The following is an 18,412-nucleotide window of genomic DNA, read 5'->3' as shown; positions in this document are numbered from 1 at the left end:
TCTTTTATTAAAACTATACCATGATGGAGCTGTATTACCCTAACTAAACTAAAATAATGATAGAGCAGAACACATTCAAGCAAACTAAAATAATGATAAATTCACAAAAAAATGGTTTAATGATCTATGTGTAGTACTTGAACAATAGCCACACAAAAACATGACATTTGAGCAGAACACAAAAACATAAATATAATACACATTCAACCAAAATCAACCTATAGAAAACACTCAAAACGGCAGCACAAACTCGAATTTCACCTAATCTAATATCCAACAGAGAAAAATAGGCTAATCTTACTATACTATTAAACCACAAAAAATCAAGCATCACATAAAGGTCCAAAGCAGACTCTTTTTTGTTTACACTTAAGTAACTACCATACTAATTGTTGAGTTTAAAAAAGCATGTGTGAATTCAATACTATTTGCATCTCTTTTGTTTATTTTGCTTTTCATATTTATGAATTGTGTAAGAACCTAAGAAAATACATCAGCAAATTACAATAGAAAACTAAAAGAAGATATAGTCATATAGGATTCTCTAAAGTCTAAACTAAACACGTCCAGGCGAAAAATCAAGATTAAAAACAATACAATGTGTCCGGACGACATGAACAAAAACGCATTTACTAGTAAACTAACTCCAAATGAATAAAGTTAGCTAAAAGCCTGCAGAAGTAACTCCTACTACAACTTGATCAAAATCTCTCTTTCCATTTGATGTAATCTTCCCTCCGCTTGTGCACATTATCACAAAAATCAGTAATGCAATTTGAATTAAGTTTTATGCGCTCATAAGTATTAAACTTTTAAACACTCACCACGTTTTTTTTAAAAGATATTATTTATAGTTAACAAACAATTTTAAAGTAAAAAAATAATAAGCGGGTCATGGGTATCACCAAAGCTAGATAGATTTTAAACCGGGTTATAACATCTCATTTATCTGTGAAACACTTTCATCATCAAACCCTAAGTATATTATTAACTTACTTACAATAAATAAAATTAAAAACCAAAAAATATATAAAAACGAATAATTAAAACTATATTAGATAAATAAAAAATAAAATATAAATTTCTAAATTGCCTATCTTGTGAAAGCATTCGAACTTTGTTTAACTGAAATATTTAACTGGGCTATGCCCGAAACCCTAAATCTACTATACTATTAACGCGATATAAAGTTTTTCATATGGTATCAATTTTTTCACACACACGCACATACACACACACACACACCCGCTCACACAAACACACACACACACACACACACATATATATATATATAGAGAGAGAGAGAGAGGGTACAATAGTGTTTACATGAGGTGTGAAGTTATCTCAACTAACACGTAATTTCTTTCATGAAACTTCCTATATAAGATTAGATAATATGTTATCAGTAATTACTCATACAAAAATCTAAAATTTTAATGGATACCACCCTGCATATTAAAGCGCTCCGTCTTACTACCCACCATCACAGATATAAGAATTCCAGTTCGTGAGGACCCTGCACTTAAAAGCATCACTGATAATTTAAACGTAATTGTTGCTGCCTTTGAACAAAAAGATAACAACCAAGAACGTGTATATGCCTATGTTGGTGTTGGCAGCTGTAGGAGGATTCGGGGTTCTCAAAACCTGTCTCTTTGTAGCTGCCATGTTTTGTTGATTACAAGAGGCATAATCCAAATTTTTGAACATTACGCAGCGAAACAACGGTTGTGGCATCAATATCTGGCGGATGGACTCGCCCTTGACTCGGTTGTGGTAATGGGTATAATTCTCATTGTGATTTTCGTGACCCGCACAATTATGGAATGAAGGTTGGTGAAACAATAACATTGTAACTTTGGCAAATGGCCAAGTCAGGTAACTGATTATGTTTTGTTGGGTCAAAATATGCACTCTAGGTAATGTGTTGAAACGGTTGGATTGGAGTGATCTGAAACCCTTTATAAGGCCAAATATTTCAATTTGGTATTGATAAAATAAATAATGGTTAAAGAAAAACAAAAGGGTATTACTTGTTAAAATTTGTGTGTCAGGACCGGGAGTCTGGTGCAAACCTTAATAAGGTTGACAAGAACACACAGACTCAATAACCCAAAGGCCTATTTAGTATCCCGGCGGAATCAGGATATTCAATGGGTGGGAGTGAAGGCGTGATATAATAACATACGAAACAATTAATGATAATCAGTAGAGAGAATCAAAGACAAAGATTCACTGTATTTAATACATCATTCAATGAAACAGTGAAAGGAATGTCTAGGGTTTCGTGTAAACGACGGAGGCTGTATGAGGAGACAAAATGAAAATTCGTTAAGAATGTTTCTCGTATTCCGTGCCCTAAATTGAAACCTAGGACCCTATTTATAGACCATGACATTCCTTCTAGAATCCCTAAATATTACATAATAAAAGACAAAAACAAATACAAGTGTAAGAGTCCTCGAGCATGATAAGTATCTTGCTCGAGCAGACTCACTATGCTAGGTATGCTCGATGAGTGTCTTCGAGCATACTTTACTTAGAATATCTTCACTGAAGATATTCTCCTCCAGCAAGCTTCATTCCTCTTGACCAATCCATGCTTTGCTCGAATTAGTCCATCGAGCAAGCTCATTCTTCCTAATGCCTTCAGTCTTATCTATGAGACTTATTGAACAATCTTTAGCATGCTTGGATGTAAATCCTGCTCGGGGGACTGAACCATGCTCGAAGTCCTTGCTTTGAACATATGACATCTTCTTATTGCATCCATGCTAGTCACCATGTGCTTGAACATCCTGTGCTCGGAATCACTTAGATATAACTTGAATGATCAAGTTGTTTGCTCGATTGGCAATCCATACTCGATAGAAAAACACTCTTGCTCGTTGAAGTGTAGCTTGCTCGAAGCGTTAACACTTAGAAGAATTAACCACCAAAGGTTCTGAAGACCTTGCTCGAGGTTGTAAACCATGCTCGATCGTCCAAGCTTGCTCGAAGTCCATACTTAGCTAATTTCATAAGGAGGTTGCGAAGATTCCAATCTTCCTTAGAAAATATCCGACTCAACAATCTCCCCCTAGATTGGAACAAGCTCAGATGCACCAAAACACACCTGCACAGAGTTACACATGTATCAAATATTTAAGATAATCATTTTAAGAACTTGTCATTTCATTACATAAAAGGAATTCTGCCCTTGGGCATTACATATCAAATTTTTACATTTCAAATTACAGATAAAACAAAAATACAGAGATAAACAGAAAAGAAATGATCATCATTAAATCTTCATTCTTCTATCTCTTCCGTCTGCTCCTTGTGTTATATTTTTCCTTCTTGAGTATGACAAGGGCTGCCTTCTGTTTAATCATATCCAACTCCACTACATCTTGGGAGTCAAGGGGAAACTTAGCATCTACTATGTCTTGAAGATCTTAAGGATGCATGAATCTGAGGTCTTCATCATACATGATTACTGCAATCGCACCTCCTCATGCATTCCTCAAGGTTATTGAATCATTATGTCGATTATAAGTAAGATGAGAGATCCATTCATTTTGTTATGCAATAGAGTTTGGTTCCATCATCTCCCTCCTCATTGCTAAGAACTCCCTCAAAGTCATCCTTCTTCCTGTAGAGCTGCTTGCTTGATGAGTTTTCCTTTTCTTTGATTCGAACAGAGATAGCTCCAAAGTGTGTACTTCATTTATCCTTTTACTTCTTTTCTCTTTCTCTGCTTGGCTATGAATCTCTCTCCTCTTTTGATTGAGAAAACGAAATCCTTACTCAGATTGTTCCTTGATAAACTTGGAGAGATCATTTGTTTGCTGATCGGCTGGTTGGCTTCTCTCTTGATTGTCATATAGTTTCAGTTCAGCCATTTTCTTCAATTTTTCTTCTGAGAAATTTCTCAAATAATCTCTAAAGATAATAAGAGTCTCTTCTTTGTCTTCAGTAATCACCCTCAAGGTCTTGGATCTTTTATCATAGTAGAGATGTGTGGGCAGATTTAAATCTCTTAAAGGTTCTGGCCTCACAATCTCAGACCTTGGGGTTCTGCTTGTGCTTGCTTGTTTCTTTTTCTTAGCGTCTTCATGTTCTAACTCTTCAAACCATCTCTTGATTGTATCATCAGTTTGTATTATAAGTCTTCCCATGTTAGCACCCCTTTTGTGCAGGGCACTCATCATCTCAGCTCTAACAACCTCATCCATTCTCCTTTTCTCTTCTTGTAATCTTCTTTATGTTTCCAAATATAATTTCTGCTCTCTATTGTATATGCCTAACAGTTGTTCATGATGCTTGTTATTGAACTGATCTTCAGTCATACCCTTTTCCATCACTATTTCTTTCAGAGTCCACACCCTCTGAGGATCTTCAAATCATTTCTTGATTTTTTCTTCTTTGTTTATAGCCTCTTCTCTCTCCTTTGCCATTCTCAATCTAAGCTCCTGTTTTCTCAAATACTCTTCCTGGCTCTTCTTATCCTTGTGGGAATCTTTTACCATTTGAACTTTTCTCTTCAGTTCTTCAAGAGAAAGATTTATCAAGGAGTTGTAACTATAGCCATGTAGTTGAAGAAATTTTATGTCTTTATGTTTGCCCTTCAATACTTCTTACTCTGTTTCATCACTGTCCTTTTTCTCTATTGTTCTTTTACTACTATCAGATTCTACTAGTACTTTCTCTACCTTCTCTTTCTTCTTGATCACCTTTTTCACATAATTTAAACATCATCTACAAGAGCATTCTTGTAAATTTTATCAATTGTGTCAAATGATTGCAAGTTTAGGAATGCAGGCTTGTGTCCGGCCTTTGTAAGATATTCCCTTTTTGATTTCTTGTTCCTCCATCCTTCAGCCTCTTGCTGAATATTTTCTTTTGACATTCTTTCAATATATCTCTCATCATATTCAAGGCTTGACAGGTAGGCTCTGTCTTCATCCTCTTTATCATTTTTTTTTGTTTTATCTTCCTCTTCATCTACGTCAATGGGATCATCAAGATTGTGAAGGGCACCTATTATAGGATGTATGATTGAATGACTATGTTGATTGAGTGAATCATGCTTGGTAAGTTGTGTGTGAGATAATTTGATGTTTTTGTATGTGAAACCTGATGTGTCTGTGATATTCATGTCTCTGGTACTTAATAATAAGCTTACAGGACATATTTTGTAGTGTTAAGTAATTCGACCATGGATATGTGCTTGGAGCTGTGTTTGTTGCTCCTCGAGCACAAATAGTCATAATTGAAAGTATTTCAAGCACAAGGGACATGTATAAGATATTTGAGCATGGAAATATGTCTTGAGAGCTTTTTTCTTGTCTTTCGAAGCATATATCTATGGCTCGAGCACAATGACAGTGTCATGAATCATCTCTATGTATTTCAAGCACATGTCCTGTACTCGAGCAAATTGAGACTTCTATGAAGTCTGTAAAACTCAACTCCGTCAATTCAAACTTAAGATCACTGAATCTATAACGCACACCTCATTACATTTAAACTAGGGTTTAAATGACGCTTAACACTTACTACATGTGTAGTCTTTCGGGAATTGCACCGAAACGCAAACGAGTTGACGCAAACGATTGATGAATAAACGAAAAACGTCAAAACAGTAATTATGTGATAATTATGTGTTAGACTTATGTGTTATGTGATAACATGGTTATAAACGTTAACTCAATGTACTAGAACTAGTTAGTTAGGCTAGAAAAGCAACAATCGAAAGTTGAGGGACTTGAGTGTAACATAGTATCTTTATAAATACTAATAATAATAAACCCTAACTATTATTTTCTCTCCCACACAAACCCCGATCGGAACCCCCCCCCCTTGGTGACCTTGGCTGCCGTCGACTTATACACACATATATACAATCAATTTCAAGCCTTTGATTGAAGATTAAGGTACTAGGAAGGTATAATCGACTACCCTATGCATCCTTTATACTTGATTTGATGTTTAATGGGTTAATTGAAAACCCTAGATGGCCGATTATGTGTGTGTATGAAGTTAATATGATTGTTGTTGATTTGATGATGATTTGATAACTAGAATTGATATTGTTACATGTTAATTGTTGTGTCTTTGATTTGAGTTCAAACAAAAACCTAATCATGTATGTAATGTGTAATTGATGTGCATGGATAGTGATTATGGAGTCTAGAGTGTTATATGAATGCATGATGGTCCATAGATAGTTAATATGTTGAGTTTGGATGCAAACAGTTTCTGGACAGATTGTGTTATTGATGTTTAATTGACTGTAACGAAGTTTAAATGTGAAAATTGGTTGAGATTATTGATACTACAGTAAACTAGGTTGAGTCTAGTTTCTAAAGAATATAAACTTGTATTTTTTGGACAAGTAGAGGTTAACTTTTATGATTTTACAAAAACATTGTGCAAAGCTGAGTTGTTAGACCTGCTGTTAGGTTGTTTTGTAAATGTTATATCTCATGAACTACGAGACCAATTGAGTTGGTTCCACTTCTGGAAGTTGACCTATTGAGTTAGGAACCTAACCCAAGTGGTCTTGCATTTATTGGATTTTTTGTTTAACGGGAATTGCAAATAACATTCTGTTGCGCATGAATTTGACTGTTATGAGTTTGCTGTAATGATTTGATGATTGTGAGAAACCTATGTGGAATAAAAATATAATAAAATATGTTCTGGAAACCTAAGACATATATGCTTTTGTGTTGAGTTTTGGTAAATTAATTGTGATGCTGTGATTGGTGAGATAGTACAATCTTTCAAGTAGAATTTCTGTCTCGGTGAAACTAGCTGCTGAATTTTGTGAAAATGCATGAAACATGATAATTGCTAGTTAATTGTTATGTTTTGACCAAATTGCCTCTGCGGGGAATACTTGCTAAATAGTTGTCGTGTTTTGACCAAATTGCCCTTGCGGGGAATAATTGCTAGTTATGTACATTATTAATACATGACACATAAATAATTGCTCACACACGTATCGTATCACAAATGTATATGTTAAAGTCACACACGATTCACAAACGAAACACGAAACATGTTATGTGCATAGGTATTATGTGCCGGGTCTAGAGACTCGATAATATTCTGACACTTAGAAAAATCTCTTTGTTGTTTTAGAACGCTAGAGAGAGTTTTCCTGTGACGCGCATCTTGGTGATTTAATTTGGGAATTTCTTCGCAAACAGTGAGTTTCACTTTCCCCTTTTAAACTTTTTAAACGCTTTTCACTTGGGGGAGATAACATACTCCGAAAACGCATTTAAGATTTTGTTAATATAGATTATATATCACTTGTAAAGACTAAGTGGCAAACGCGTTAACTAAAGTCCTTCATTCACATCGAACCGGTTAATATTTGGATACTAGCGAGTCACTGTTGAGTAGTACTACTGGGTTTGACAAACCCCACCCAACGCTAAACTCGACTGGATGTCGAGTGGGTGTAATCTTGGCTAAACACATACCATGGTCTGGATGACCTGGTGGCAAGGCAAATGATAAACAGTCAGCTTCGGTGTCGAACACTTATTGATACTTGTTTTATAGGCTAGCTACCTATAGATATATAATTGACATAACACTATCTGGTAACGTAAAACGCTGTAACGCAAAACGCTTAACGCAAAACGCTGAACGCAAACGCTAAACGCTTTATTTTTATATAACTTGTGAACTCACCAACCTTGTGTTGACACTTTTAGTATGTTATTCTCAGGTAGCCGAGGCGGGCGCGCGGTTTAGGAACATGCATTGCTTGAAACATTTTAATTATGCAAACTTATTTTTTAAACTGTTATCATTGGATTTTAAGTCGTCCTGCGTGACGTAACATTGTTTTCTATGGTTTTACGCTTCCGCATTTAATTACTCGTAAACGTTTTCATGGTTTTGAAACTTTGTTTTATGGTTTGAGTATAACTAATGATTCCGATCCTGTTAGTTCACACCCTCTGACGGTAAAACTTCGTTAGTGGATTTTGAGGGTGTGACAAAAATACCCATCTAGTTTTGGGCTAAAAATGTCAAAATTATAAGTTAAAGGACTAAAGTGTAAATTCTGAAAGTTAAAGGACTGAAAATAAAAAATTTGAGTTTTTAAATCCATCGCGCTACGCGATGATCTCCTGACTAACTCCATCGTGCTACGCGACAGAGAATCACACAATTTTAAGAAAAAGGTAGGCGTCGCGCTACGCGACGAAGAAACTCACTGGTCTCATCGCGCTACGCGATGACCAGGTTAAGTAACCCAGGACACGTGGCCAACCACGTGTCAAGACGTGGCAGCCTCTGGTAAATTGCGGCGTCACGCAACGCGACGGCCTTGGGGAAAAGGCCATCCCGCTACGCGATGGTTTGCAAAACTCACCTATAAAAGAGCAGCTACGGGTTCAAGCCATTTCATCCCATTTTCACCTTAATTTTCACATAGTTAACCTTGGTAAGCGTGCAAGAGAGTTCCGAGGTGCCGTGGGTTGTTTTTGCGAAGAGACGAGGTGTCGTTACGCTCTTTAACGAGCTGTAGATCATATAAACGAAGAACAAGCTGATCTGCTGCTGATTTCTTAGCTCTTAAGTCTCGTCGAGCCGATTAAGGTTAAGTTACTTTACTAGTTATTTTAAATACATAAGATATAGCTTAGTTAAGGGTATAGTCGTTAAACTGTAATTATTTTCCAAGTGATGTTTTATAAAGCAAAGACGTTGCTTCCATGTGAAGTAATGTTATCAAAACTATTATTTTGATGGGCATGTAGTAACTGGAAGGGGGTTATCATTAGTAGACTCTTCTTGCCTAAGGAAAGCAATTCGTACAAATCCCAATCAACCGCGGGACCCGTTTGCTTACCTGGAGAAGTTTGCCAACGTGATATCCTTTGTTAGACCAAAGCGTGCTATTCCAAACGTCATATGTAAATTTAAAGTATTTTTATAAAACGACTATAACTATACTAAGGTTAGGTCAGACTTAAGAGTCTGCTGATCAGACCTCGAGTCTGCTGAACTGAATCAGACTTCAAGTCTGCTGATCAGACCTCGAGTCTGCTGAAACTGTAACAGACTTAAAGTCTACTGAATAGTATCAACTAGATACTTATGCATGCCTATTATGAATATAGGTTGTTAAGCATACTGAGAAGAGGAGTTTGATATTATCCACTGATATACTAGGTGAACACGTTAACCTTTTACTGTCTGAACTGAATTTACTCTTGTAATAGACAGGTTGTTTATTACAAAGAGTCTGATAAATATTTGCATGAGATATAATCTCTAAAATCGTTATAATACAAAATAGATAATAAAAAGCAACTCAGACCGAATACACATGTGTCTGGATCCAAACATAACTAATAATTGGCATACAAAACCAAGTCAGTCATAACCGGTTCTCCAACAGGGTTATATAACATAGGGGAAGGTTGTCTCCGAACAGGGGCTATATACTCGGGGAACCTTTGAATTGTGTGTGTAGGGAAGTGGTACAAATCCCGGGAATGGACAGGCATTCCTGCTGAGTTTATGAAACAGAAAACTATGTTTGTATTTAACGATTGTTATAATTGTTTTATCGAGTCAACGTTTCACCAGCATATAGCTGACGTGTTTTTCCCACCCTTGCAGGTAATTAGATGATAATAGATGACATACAAGGATTGGAGACATAAGAAGATCGCTTGAGATGACTCGTTTTTGAATATTACAAATCCTTGTATTATTAATATCACGGTTTTGTAAAACTGAAACTCGGTTGTTTAATTCCCGAGTAGTTTTGATAATGTAAATTAATATTTTAATATTTAAAGACTTCCGCTAAAATAAACCCGCTACTCTAATATATTTACAAAACAGGTACCAACTGATGGTCACACTCCTAAGCCCTGGATTGGGGTGTGACAAAGTCCATCGAGCACATGCATTGAAATGATAAATTTTTGTATCAAGTCCATCGAGCTCACGCATTGACATGATAAATTTCAAGTTTGCTCGATAGGATACTTGTGTGCTCGAAGTGAAAGATCACTCAAAACTGAGTGAATTTGCAAATTGTGTGTAACTTGTGTGATGTTTGTTAGTCTTATGTGCTTCAATGACAAATTGTGTTTCAAAATTGGATGCGAAACGAATTTATCAAAGAAACAAATTTTTGACACATAAATGATTTTTGACTAAGCAAACCATTTTTGGTGAACACATAAGAGATATGATAATATTATTCAGTTCCAAGCTTTAAAGAAGCTTAAATGTTTTTATGTGGAGATTGAATCCAACCTTTGGGAAATAATAACATATTGTTTAAACTCTTAACCCATGGATTATAGGCTTAAAGGATCTCTGATCCGCAAATTGACATTTTGTATGTTATCTTTTCATAAGTGTAGTGACATATGTGATACAAATATAATGATCATGCAAAGTCTGACGTGGTGACACATTCGAAGACCAAGGTATGTTTCCTTGCACATCTCTCCGAATGATAGGTAGAAAGGCAATTATCCAATCATACACGAGCCTGTTGGTGTTTTGGTCACATAAATATATATTTACAAAGTATCTGAGCAGCTATAAAAATATTTCTATCTAAAAGCTCTTCAAAAGAAATGAAAGAAAAAGAAAGAAAGAAAAAGAACAATATAGAAAAAAAAATGCTTCAAAATAGTAGTTAAGGTATAAGTAATAAAATATCATGACTTAAGGGACACTACGGGAACTACAAGGGTGAGGCATACAAATAAGTCCTAAACACTCTGAATGTAAGGCATGTAAGTCTGGATGGCATGTAAGTCCAACGTTCAACCTTACAGTCTGATATATATATGTGTATATATATATATATAGGAGGGATATTTTGAGAACCATGGTGAGTTTTAAGAACTTAATAACTCAATTCTAGGCAACACATTTAATTAATTTGATTGAAATATAGGGTTGAGATTAAATCTGGCAAAAAAGTCAAAGTATGAGAGAGAATAAAGATGTAAGTGGTTACACTAACTTTTACGTCCGTTACACATGTGTAAAAAGTCGACTCGGTGCATAAAAAAATCTGTAATTTTTTTACGTGTATGTAACCTACACATATTACGCATGTGTAAAAAAAATTTCAAAAAAATAAAATCATTACACTGAGTTCTTTTGAGTTCTTAAAACTCAAAGGGGTTCTCATTTGAAATCTCACCTATATATATATATTCAAATAAATTGCTCATAAAACAAATTTTGACCAAGGCATCAGGGGGTTGAAGTCAAATTGGGGTGATTGGAGAAAGCTAAATAAGTTTTGAGAAGAGATTAGGGACAACCTGAAGTCCAAAATGTAACCATTCTATCTTAAGTGACTAATTGAACTTTAAGTATATCACAAATGTTATGATAATCATGCTAAGCGCTATTGCCTAATGTCAACCTGACTTAGATCATATAAGGCTGACTATGAACTGGTGTAAAAGATTTTGGACAATCTGATCCCATGTTGAGATCTCTCCAAAATGGTTTGAAATGACTTTTTAACTGAATTTTGATCTCTTATTCACCTTCAACTTGTGCTTAAATAAAAACAGGGGTTCAAATGACTTATCTACTTGTTTTAAGCAAAGTTTAAGTGTGGTATTTGTCTAGTCTACTAGAAAAATAATGGTGTGTTCATAAAGGCAATCTGTTTTGTTCTAAGTAATTTCGAGTATGGTCTAGGAATTAGAGTGTACTTCGAGCTTACTTCTTGTATCTGTTGTTTGTTGCTCTTTAAGCACAAGGATATGCTTTGAAAACTTTGATAAGTGGTTCGGGTATGGATATCTCATTTGTTGCTCTTCGAGCATAATGATATGCTCTGTATACTTTCTTAAATGTTTCGAGCATAGATATCTCATATGTGGCCTTTCGAGCACATATGACATGATAAATTATGTTAAGTGTTTTCGAGCATGAATGTACTTCACGAGCAAATGTTATGTCATGATAGATTTCTAAGTGTTGTCAAGCATGCATATACTCTACGAGCATAGGTGTTTACATGATTATCTAAGTATGTTCGAGTAAGAGTTGAGTTGTGTTTTGAATGTGTCTCGAGTATGAATGATTAATTGATTATTTCTTATGCACTTCGAGCATACTTGTTTTCACAAGCATGATCTTATACTCGAACATCTGTGACTTCACATTATTTGGCAAAGTTAATATTGGTTAAGGGTCTCGAGCATGGGTATACTCGAACACAATATTGAAATATCTCAAGGATAAACTTTTTTCTAAGTATCACTCGAGTATACTTACTTTCGAGAAAACCATAAATGGACATTTAAACCAATATTCTTTGTACGTCGAGCATGTACTAAGATATGTACTCGAGTACAGTGGGAGACAACTGTTTATTTGGCTGTTTGCTCGAGCAAGGGTGGTACATTTACTTTGAATTAAATGACAACTGTGATGCACTAGATGGCAAACGAGTACTGTACCAACCAAACGTTAAGTATAAAAGGGGGATTAGAAACTTTTTCTCATATTTCCTCTCCCGCTTTAAACCTAATGGAAAACCCCTCTTGCTAGTGCATCCCCTGCTTACTCGAGACTTTCTATTTGTGCTTTATACTACTTCGAATTCAGCCATTAGCTCTGTTTCGACCTTGGTAAGATATCGGTTATCGTTATTGTACCCCAAGTTTCGAAATTAGGGTTTCTATTAACTGATTACTGATTGTTTTGCTTGAATTGTGTAGGTACACATATTACTACGGAACAGGTTACTGAAGAAACTATTCCTCTCTAACTAACCTCGACTATCCTTATGCTTTATGTGTAATGACTATTCTTTTATTTTGCAGAACTGATGGCGTTAAAATTCGAAAAGCGACATAATATGTGTGCCCGGTTGGAGGTCAACAATGAGAACAGGGAATTTGAGCTTATGATCAATTTCCTACATGATTCCAACTTGAGGGTGGCCTTGACTGAGAATCCAATGATTTACAGAAATCACATCACATATTTCTAGAACTCAGCCACGTATGTTGATGATATTAATGGAAAACGAATAGAGACATCTGTCTTGAATCAAGATATTGAAGTTACTAAGGCATCAATCAGAACAACACTACAGTTAAATGACAATCATGAGGTGCAGCCATCGTACTCAGTCCCAAGACTAATGAGAATTTTTCAAGAAACTATGGGCTATCAAGGAGGTGTTAATGAGGGACAATTTCAGAAGGGAAGCTTTTCATTACTCTATAGGTTCCTCATACATCATGCCATCCAGTCCTTATCTCCAAGGAGAGGGACTTGGACCTTATTAAGCAGGAAACTTGCTACTCTAACTATAGCTATTATGTATCAGCAGCCATTCAATGTCTCAAGACTCATTTTTAATGGCTTAGTGTCAAATGCTGAGAAGGTTGTAAATCAACGGTTTATGATGTACCCAAGATTTAACAAATCCTCATCAATAGGTCATTACAGAACCTACAGCTGACAAGAGAAGTATTGAGGTTGCAAGACCCAAACATATGCCAGAGGATGAAAGATGTAAGAAGCAAGTTTAATGAGACTAATGATTGGGATGTTCTCCCTTGGCTATTGGTTCCTACTTTGGGTGTCATTGATGTACCCCACATTCCAGGACATAGTGAAGAGGATGATGATGAGACTAAAAATGAAGAAGATGTTGGAGGAAATGATGATGACAATGATCAAGATGATGGAGGTGCTGGTGCTGCTAATGAGCCAATTATTGACCCAATTGTCCATGAGGCACAACATGTTGAGGATCTGGATCATAATGCTGCAATGAATGAACATGTTATTGATCTAGTTGGGAATGAGATGGACACATTTACAGGTGCAAAATCTGATGTTCACATGGAAGATCAAGAGGGTGATAAAGCACCAGAAATTGAGGTCACTGACCAGGTTGATGAACCAGTTGCGGGTCCAAGTCACATGGCAACTGAGCATATGGATGAAGATGATTTTATAGCCACTGTGGTATCCAATGTGACTGAAACCATACATGAAATCACCCCACTAGATTCCCCAAGCCCTGCAGTAAACAATCATGATACTGACTCCATTGAGTCTGAGTTTGTAAATGATGATATTCCTTCTTCTCCTACCACAACTGATCCCATAAATTTAGAACCTGAACCAACTTATGAGACTTATGTTCCAACTCCACCCACATCTCCCATACAAGAAACACATATAACATTATCCCCACCTGTATCCCCATCAGCCAAACCCACTCAAGATCACATATATCAACACCACCAACCTCTCCAGTGCAAGAACCTATACATACCGAGACCATTCAACCTTCCCAACCCTTATCCATAGAACCTGAAAATTACAGAATACCCTCACTAGAAACTTCTTCACCTGAGCCATTTTCTGAACCAGAGCCTAAACCCACTCAGGAAACGCCACCATCCAGTCCAAATATCTATGACATCATTGTTGAAAATGCAAATTTGGAGTTTGAAAACATTATGTTAAAAGAGAAGAATGCAGTTTTGGAGATTAGGAACAAGGCTCTTGAGACTGCCCTGCAACAAGCTTTGCTGAAAATTCAAACCCTAGAGCACTCTGAGGTTGAGAAGACCTCAGATGCACCACAACAGGGGGAGAATAATGAAGATGCAGGGGGCTTGAGAATGATTGAAGATCTATATGCCAGTTCAGATGATGAAGTTGCAGATGTTGGAACATCAAATGCCCTTGAGATGATAAATCAAGAATATGTTGAAGGAGCACGACAAGAGGGGGAGTCTGAGGATGAGGAAGAAGAGACCCCTGAGTAAATTGAGAGATGAAAATTGTAAGGAAAAGGGTAGCTCAAACAGAAGAAGATCTGCATCCGAAAGCCACTCCAAGAGTAACTTCTGGAGATGAGATACTACAGAAAGATGATATAATTGATCCGGATGTTGCTGAAGTTGAATCAGTCCAAACTGTAATAGGGATGATAAATAAAGAGAGAGAAAGGGTGGTTGTTGAAGAAGAAGTGGAGGAGATAGATCAAGAAGTGCTTGAAGCACTCATGGAGATGAAGAAGAAGCAAGAAGAAGTGGAGAGACTGGGAAAGGAAGCCAATGAGACAATAAGGGCGGCATTGGACGCTTTAAAGGGAACACAAAATGAAGAACAAACTCCGAGTGCACAAACTGATGATAAGCCCTAGCCTACACAGCCTGAGCCAGTGCCTGAAGAGTCTGAATCTGAACCAATAAAGGGGCAAGAGCTCAGTATGGTACCAGTAAATCAAGAAGAAGAAGAAATAATAGAACTATCTGCTAGTTCAATGGTAAAGTTGGTTATTATGAAAACTCTTGCAGATATTCTGAATCAACCAGTAGGACATGATCTTGAGATAGTATCAGCTTCACGAAAAGCTCAGAAGGATTTTATCAACCTAAGCAGTGGTACACAAGCTGAGAATATGTCAGATCCAAGAGTTGAAGAGGTGATTGAGACCACCGAACCCATCATTCAAGAAATTGTTGATGATGACACTCATATCAAAGAACCTATAATAAAAGAAATTATTGATGATGAGCAGGGAACTGTGAATGAAGAACCAATCAACATTGAACCAATAATCAAGGAAGTTGATGATGATGAACAGGCAGAAAAGACTCATGAGCATATGGCAACTAAACCAGTAACTAGTGAGCAAGAAACTGAGGCTGAAGGTAGAATGAAAAGAAAAGAAACATCAGAGGTAGAAGTCCCCAAAGGCAGAAGACAAAAATCAGTGAAAGTGAAAGTTTACAAGAGAAGAGAAGCTCAACCTATAGATGTTGAAGGGCCTCAAACAATTAATTCTAAAGAACCAATAATAGGAGCCCTTCACAATCTAGATGAACCTATTGAAATTGATGACGAGGAAGAAAGATCAATGAAGGATGTTGATAAGGAGAATAAGGATAAAGCTTATTTATTAAGTCTTGAATATGATGAGAGGTATATTGAAAGAATGTCAAAAGAAAATATTCGACAAGGAATACGGAATCAAAAAGGAAAATTTTTATAAAGGCAGGACTCAAGCCTGCATTTTTGAATCTTCAATCATTTGATACTTTTGACAGAATTTATAAGAATGCTTTGGTAGATGATGTTGCCAATTACGTAGAGAAAATAAGCAAGAAAAAGGAAAAGGTGATGGTGTAGGCTGAGAGAATAAAGAAAAGAACTGAAAAGGAGAATAGAGATGAAGAGGAGTATGAATCAATAAAAGCCAAACACAAAGACATTCAATTCTGCAAATACATGGCTATGACTACGACTCCTTAATCAATCTATCTCTAAATGATCTAAAAAGGAAAGTAAAAATGGTCAAAGATTCACATAAAGATCAAAAGAAAACTGCTGATAGTGAGAGAGAAAAGAAATTAAAGTTGCAGATGGAAAGAGAAAATGAGGAAGCTGAAAAGAAAGATGCAAAAGCTAGAGAATGGTTTAAAGATCCCCAAAGGGTGCAAACTTTGAAAGAGTTGGTGATGGGGAAAGGCATGATAGAGAATGAATTTGATAATATGCCTCATGCTCAACTTCTTGACATTTACCACATAGAGCAGAGATTGTACATGAAAACTCAAAGAAAGATCATGGAAGACAGAAGGAGAATGGAAGAGGTAGTAAGGGCTGAAATGATGAGTGCCTTACACAAAAGGGGTGCTAATATGGGAAGATTGATGGTGCAGTCTGACGAGACTATCAAAAGATGGTTTGAAGAGTATGAAATTGAAGAGGCAAAAAAGAAGAAACCAGTCAGTACAAGTAGAACACCAATAAGGTCTGAGATTGTGAGGCCTGAACAACTAAGGAATTTGAATTTGCCCACACATCTCTACTTCGAAAAAAGATCAAAGACCTTAAGGGTGATTACTCAAGATAATGAAGAGACTCTAATCATCTTTAGGGATGATTTGAGAAATTTTTCAGAAGAACAATTGAAGAAAATGCAAAACTAGATTTGTATGACAATCAAGAAAGAGGCCAACCTGCCGGGTAGTAGAGAAATGACCACTCAAAGTTTATCAAAGAACAATCTGAGAAAGGGTTTCCATTTCTCAAACAAAAGAGGAGAGAAGTACACAGCCAGGCTGAGAGATAAAGGAGGAGAAAAAGGATTAAAGAAGTTCATACTTTAGAGCTATCTTTATTTGATTCAAAGAAAAGAAAGACGCAACAGGCAAGAAGCTTCACTGGAAAAGGAAATACATTGAAAGAGTGCTTAGCCATGAGGAGATCAATGATGGAACCGAATTCGGTTGTGCAACAAAATGGAAGGATAGCTAATATCACATACAACCGAAACACATACTCCATCTCATTGAGAAATGCGTAAGGAGGAACCATTGCCGTTGTTGAATATGATGAAGATCTCAACTTCATTCATGTCCAAGACTTACAAGACATAATCAATGCAAATTTTCATTTTGACTCTCTTGATGCAGTGGAGCTTGATATGTTCAAACAGAAAGCTGCCTTTGTAAAACTGAAAAAGGAAAAAGCTATCGAGAGGAGCCAAAGAAGAAGATGACAGATATAGAGCTTAGTGATGATTATCTGATTCCTGTTTTATCTTTGTATTTTGCTTTATGATTTGTAATTTGACATGTAAAAATTTGATTTGTAATGCCCAAGTGGCAGAATTTCCTTATGTAATGAAATGATCTTTATGCTTAAAATGATTATCTTTTAAATGTTTGATACATGTGTAATTGTTTGCAGGTGTGTTTTGGTGCATCTGAGCTTGTTCCAATCTAGGGGAGATTGTTGAGTCGGATATTTGATAAGTAAGATTGGAATCTTCTCAACCTCCTTTAGAAATCGGCTAAGTATAAACTTCGAGCAAGCTTGGACTATCGAGCATGGTTTACTACCTCGAGCAAGGTCTTTAGAACCATTTATGGTTAATTCTTCTAAGTGTTAAGGCTTCGAGCAAGCAACACTTCAACAAGCAAGAGTGTTCTTCTATCGAGTATGGATTGCCAATGGAGCAAACAACTTGATCATTCAAGTTTTAGCCAAGTGATCCGAGCACCAGATGTCCGAGCACATGGTGACAAGCATGGATGCAATAAGAAGATGTCAATGTTCTAAGCAAGGACTTCGAGCATGGTTCAGTCCCCCGAGCAAGATTACATCAGAGCATGTTAAAGATTGTTCAATAAGTCTCAGGAAAGGATTGAAGACATCAAGAAGAATGAGCTTGCTCGATGGACTAGTTTGAGCAAAGCATGGATTGGTCAAGAAGAATGAAGCTTGCTGGAGGAGAATATTTTCTGTGAAAATATTCTAAGTCAAGTATGCTAAAAAACACTCATCGAGCATACCTTGCATACTGAGTCTACTCGAGCAAGATACATATCATGCTCGAAGACTTTTACACTTGTAT

Source organism: Bidens hawaiensis, unplaced genomic scaffold, assembly GCF_021521415.1.
Source record: "Bidens hawaiensis isolate Kalapana, Puna unplaced genomic scaffold, B.hawaiensis_p1.1 tig00005152_1, whole genome shotgun sequence".
NCBI classification, from domain to species: Eukaryota; Viridiplantae; Streptophyta; class Magnoliopsida; order Asterales; family Asteraceae; genus Bidens; species Bidens hawaiensis.
The sequence above is the reverse complement of the archived record's forward strand: the minus strand, read 5'-3'. Positions refer to the sequence as shown.